We start from the raw sequence: 6,041 nt of genomic DNA on the forward strand, positions 1-6,041 counted from the left end.
GTGATACTTTGCAACTTTGCACTTATGAATATGGGTTAGTAATACACTGGGAGGGACCTGAGTTTCTAAATAACAATTTGGGACTAATGGGGAACAGTATTGTAAAGAATATTGAATTCATGAGCTAAAAGAGCATAGTTTTTTTTTTTATCTTAAGTTCCAGAGCCCTTGAATTTTTTATTATTTGAATCCTACGGAGAGACGGGAATCTCTGAATTACAGAATTTTATCATGTGAGTTTGAGAGTGAGTATAACAAAGAATCAAGTGGCACTGTTCCAGCTGAGAAGAAAATAAGTAGCTGCAAGAACAAACATATTGAAATAACATGATGAGTCATCCACTGGGAATAAGGATCTCCAGAAATACTTGCAGTGCTAGGCAATAAAATTTCATTAACTTCAGAAAAATCATGCTAGCAGTGGTGATGCTACAACCCTATTCACACATTCCTCCACAAGAAGCTCCCTCAAGCTGTCTTGGCAGTCTATGAAACATGGGCTAGAGTAGGCCTCCATTTGCTATCCATATACTAGAGGGACAAGGATGTAGTGTCCTTAAGGGCAGAACAGATTAGGATTATTTCATTTTGCAAAAGAACTCCACCTGCTGTCTTTGTCCCAAGGGTGCGGCACTGTGATCAGTGAAAGCCTGCACAGTGCAAGAGGTTAGTCATGTAAGGAAGCAACATTAGATTATAACCTACACACGTAAGTTCTGTATGCATGGTCTGTTTCCTGGAGAAAAACAGAGAAACATAAAAAGAGTCCTGTTAAATAGACTAAAGGCCAATCTAGTCCAACATTGTATTCCCACAGGTGCCTATGTAAAGACCACAAGTAGGACATGGGTACAATAATACTCTCCCACTCATGTTCCCTGGTTCTGCTTTTTATGGACTCCAGGTTCAAGTCAGACTTGCAAAGGAGAGTCCTCAGACAGAAGATTCATTCCAATAAAGGACTGTCCTCTGGTGGACCTTCCAAATAAAGGTCTGTCCTCTGCAAAATAGGACACATGGTTATCCTAACGGAAGCATGTGGGGCAGGGAATTTCCAGGAGGCCAAACAGTGCCACTTATGGAAAGAGACTGGGACCAAGCCACCTGTGCCTTTTAAGATCAGTAACCTTATCATCAAGAATCAAGATCAACATCTGTCTTGAGTTTATGGAAGCAAACTGAGAGCTAGTGACGGTCTTTCAAAATATGGAAAATATGAACCCTGCAAACTAAGCCTTGTAAGGACCACTGGTTTTATAATTTCTGACAAAAAATATATAGCCATTTCTGTGCAGCCCCAGCTGATGCTCCATCTAGTTGCTCCTTTGCCACTCACATCTGGTGCCAGAGAAACGGGAGAGAGATATACTAATTGTGTTCTTGCCATCCAGCTGCACAGCAAGGAAGCAGTTCAGTTGCGGCACCATGTGACAGATGCATGAGTGTATCACATGAGATGCCCAGCACTTGGCAATCCTGAGGAGACAAGTCACTTCCAAAAATAACTTGTTATAGCACTTTTGCAGCTATAAAAAGAGCTTTAATCATAATGACAGTCAAAGACATTCATGCGGAATTGTGCCCTCTCCGATCTTTACAAAAACAAAACAAAAGCACTCCTCACCTACGTCATTCAAAATGAACTATGGTGCCTTAACATTTCTTAATACTTTTCAAAGTGCACTGTGTTCTGTTATCTAACTCAACAGAAGAACATTTCTTCTGCATTTACAGGTGTGGGTTGTTGTTGTTGTCGTTTTTACCTCAGAAGATGATCACAGAAGTACTTGATATGGTCATTCTCGTTCCTGTCATGCTGGGCTCTGGGCTGGCCTCAGACTAGCTTTAGCCAGAAGACCCTGGTGAATAGATGGAGCCACTCTGCCCCAACTCTGGCACTGATAATGAACACCTTGGTATCTAGGGGGAGCGCTCACCAAACCTATCACCAGAGGTCACCCTGGAGAGACCTTTGGCAAGGGCATGATTCTGACTCACCTGTGGCCTTGTGCATCAATGGAGAAGGCTGAATTGTCCCCCAGCTCCAGAGGGTGTAGACAGCAGAAAGTCCAGGCTCAGGTGGTTACCTGGCAAAGGAGTATGGGCCTAAAAGCCCAAAATAACAGTATGAGAAAGGGGCTCCTTGGCAGCAAAGGGTTCCTGGAAAGTAGTAGATTTGCAGTTGATCCTGGGAAGCATCTGGGAGACCAGACTAAAGAAACCCTTGGGTGAGGTCTGGCAGCTGCTGGAACAGCACATGAATTTTAGCACCCAGATGCTTCTGAATCACCTTACCAATTCTGCCCTACCATTTGACTTACCTCCTGTGCCACTGACCTACTGAAAGACCCCACCTCTCGAACTATGCTTGTTTATTGTGCTGTGGCCAAGGCTACACCTGGCCTCCCAGTAGCAGCATTCCTACAGGACAGGATGGTGAGGTCAAGTTGGTTTGGGGACACCAGATTGGCTTGGCAAGTGCATTGGAAGAATTCTAACCATGCCACCAACCTGCCCTGCCCCCCTCATTGTATCAGGCAGTGACACCTCTGTCAGGAGGCAGTGGCACTGTGCCCACCTCACCCACTGTTCTTTACCGGTGCCATCATGTTTCTGACTTCAGTCTGCTGCCAACCTGGATAGTGGGGAGGGGCAGTGTTGGCCCAGTCTCTGTCCAAAAATTGAGTCTTGGCCTGGGTGGAGCAGGACATATTATCCATATCCATAAATTATGAAGGATACTATCACAAAGTATATATGTCAGAGTATCTCCTGGGGTTAAATAAATCTTACAGGTACAATCCTGTTACTACGCAATGGATTGAAGGCACACAATTAGTCCCAGGTAGAAGAAGGGCTCCCGTGGTTATGTCTGTCCTCTTGGGAGGACAAATGCACAGTAAATATTGTAGGAACACTTTGCAAATTACAAGAGCTGTATAAATGATCAATAGTTGTAGTACTAGCAATAGCAGAAAATGTTCCTTGTCACATTTTTCATCTGCAGCAGCTGACAATGACAGGGACAGAATCCAAGCTTTCTGCCAATATAGACCTGCCATTGCCAGCAGAAGCAAGACTGCTAGCGAGGCAGTTAACCCATCACCACCAGTGTTGGGTCTTCCTCTGTGAGTCTTTGAGGAAGTGAGTTTAAATGGGTTTCTATGTGTTCAAAGTCAAACAGCAAGATGGAGAGTGTTGCTTTAGGCTTCTCAGCTGTATATTGCAATGGCACCCTACTGTGGCTTTGCTTTTCAAATGAGTCCTTGAAAAGACTTGGAGAATCTGCTTCGAAATGGCAGATTCAGTGTGTTAAGTCCAGTGTTGGACCTTGTTCTCCCTACTAGTATACAGATGTTTATCACACATATATCAGACACAAACCAACTGAACATAAAGAATGAAATATGACAGCCAGTGAGGCACAGTGGTTAGAGTTTGGACTAGGACCTGGGAAACTATGATTCAAATTCCCGCTCTGAACCTAGGTTACCTAAGAATTTTTTTTTTAATAGAAATTTTTATTGGTTTTTCACCTTTTATAAAGACAAATACACACAAAAAAGACAAAAGACAAAAACATGTATAATTTCAGAAAATCCTACTTTCCTAACCTTGTTCCCTGACTTCCCCCCACCCCCTTTCATGCATCCCAATTCCCAGAATTGTGTCAGCAAATTGGTATTTCTCTTCTTAATCATCTTAAAATTACCTCTTTTATAGAGAAAAGTAAATTTTTTCTAAGTTGGACTCAAGTTCTCTTCCATTGATTTCCCAATTTGTCTTAAATAAAAGTCATATTAACTAAACCCAAAGGTCTTGAGTGTTTTTACAATTCTATTCTTCCCTCCCTCCCATCCCCGGTTTTCGTCCCTTCCCAATACATGTCCAAAATATCAGTTCTTAGCCTGGGTTCCTCACGTCCGAGGCTTTCAAGTCTCTTTCAGTCCCTCTCCGCCGGTCTTGTTGGTAATCCTTTGTGTCGGTCATCGAATCTCGAAAAACTTCTGTCACCATCCAACCATATTCTCTTCCCACAAGGACATTTAGAAACAGCTGCTGGAAAATTTCCACAAAGTCTGCATCTTCAGAGTCAAAGTCAAAGTGGAGGCCCCCATCATATTTCTTTATTTTAAGTTCCTGTGTTCCATAAACTCCCGGGGCCTCCTCCTTCATCTTTTGCATCTTTCGCAGATTTGTGGTAGATGTAATCCAAAAGTCTCCTTGTTTATATTCCACAGATGTCAGCTTCTGGTTGGTACTTTCCAACTTTACTTTCTTTTTTTCTTGTTTAGACTCTTCCACTTCTTTAGATATCATTTCCAATTCAGCTGTGGATTCTTTCTCATCCAGGTCCTCAATACATTCAGCAGAGCTGCTTGTTCCAGAAGTCAAGGTCATGAGTTGTTTATTCATAGCCAGACTCTGCTCTTGTAGGATTCCCACCAGATGAAACATTCTTTCGATTTCCACTAGTAACTTTCCATCCACAGCCATTGTAATTTCACAGAATTCCCCCTAGAGGGAATCTGGTTACTTGGTAATCTTTCTCCAACAATCCTCCAACTTATTGTTATTACTTTGTTTCCAACAATTTTAACTCAATTGTAACTCATTTTAGTCCAGAGGGATCTTAAATAACGATTTTTCCACTTAAACTGTCCGTTTGACAGCTTTGACAGCTGTCAAACTCCGCACCTCTTCCACAGGCTCAAAAGCAGGACGCTCCCGGGCCCGGGAGGGAGGGGGTTGTTTACAACAAAAAGAAAGCTTCCAACACTCCACTCTCCAGCTCAAAATTTCTTTTTGCCAAATCTAGGAAGTTAATGTCTTTTTCAACTCACCCCACAAAGGGTAGGCACTCCAGCTTAGTTCTTATATCGTTGCTTTAGATCGTCTGCAAGAAGGGGGGGGGTGCGGACTTCCTTTTAGCACACCCCCCGGTCGTCTCAAATTCACGGGATAATATTCATAAAGTCCAATTCCGTTTTACTCACGGGTTATTCTTTTCAGTCCGAATTTCAAGGAAGGGAATCAGCGCTCTCCAGTCATGGCTCGCGGCTTCGCTCAACCGAGGTAGCGATCGACTCTCAGCACCACGCCACCCTCCGTATCCTCTCCGCAGCCTTTAAAAAGGCTCTTCGTGAATCGGGGGGCGCTTAAGGTGCCCACCGAGTCTTCAGTCCGCAGGCTTCAGCACCTGCGGTTTTTGAGGGTCCCCGCGTCGCCGGCGCGGCAAGACCCGTCCTCAGTTGAGCTGATTCCCTCCGGAGCTCGGAGGGAATCCGTCATTTCCAGATCGCGCCAACCCGGAAGTGCCTAGGTTACCTAAGAATTGTTTTGGGCTCTTGGGAGAAAAGGTAGGATATAAATGTAATAATTAATAAATAATTTTAAAAATACAGTGGTACCTCGGGTTAAGAACTTAATTTGTTCTGGAGGTCCGTTCTTAACCTGAAACTGTTCTTAACCTGAGGTACCACTTTAGCTAATGGGGCCTCCCACTGCCGCCGCCGTGCGATTTCTGTTCTTACCCTGAAGCAAAGTCTTTAACCCAAAGTACTATTTCTCAGTTAGCAGAGTCTGTAACCTGAAGTGCCTGTAACCTGAAGCGTCTGTAACCCGAGGTACCACTGTAAGTTAGACTTAGGCAAGACACATTGGCTTGTATCCAAAGTAGTGCTACGTAACTGTCCCATCAGCACAATAATTTCTACTTGCAAAATGGAAGAGGAAATCTTCCTCTTCCTATCCATGCCCCCCCCAGCTGCCCAGAACAGCTTTGAAGGGATGGGAGTAGGGGAACAAGGTGGATGTCTTATTGCACAAGCATAGATCCTTGTGTTGATGGGATGGTTGCTGCATGGGGTACAAACTATTAAAATGACTAAACATGACTAACACATAATGTCACTCCATATATTCCTAGTGAAAACTTGAAAGGATTGAATATCCTATTGATAGAGTGAAATAGATTCCACAATCATTCCTCGAGACCACAGCTGGTGGATCAAAGTCAAGACTGCTCAGTAAACTCCATA

Source organism: Podarcis bocagei (assembly GCF_964188305.1).
Source record: "Podarcis bocagei genome assembly, chromosome: 8".
Taxonomy (NCBI): domain Eukaryota; kingdom Metazoa; phylum Chordata; class Lepidosauria; order Squamata; family Lacertidae; genus Podarcis; species Podarcis bocagei.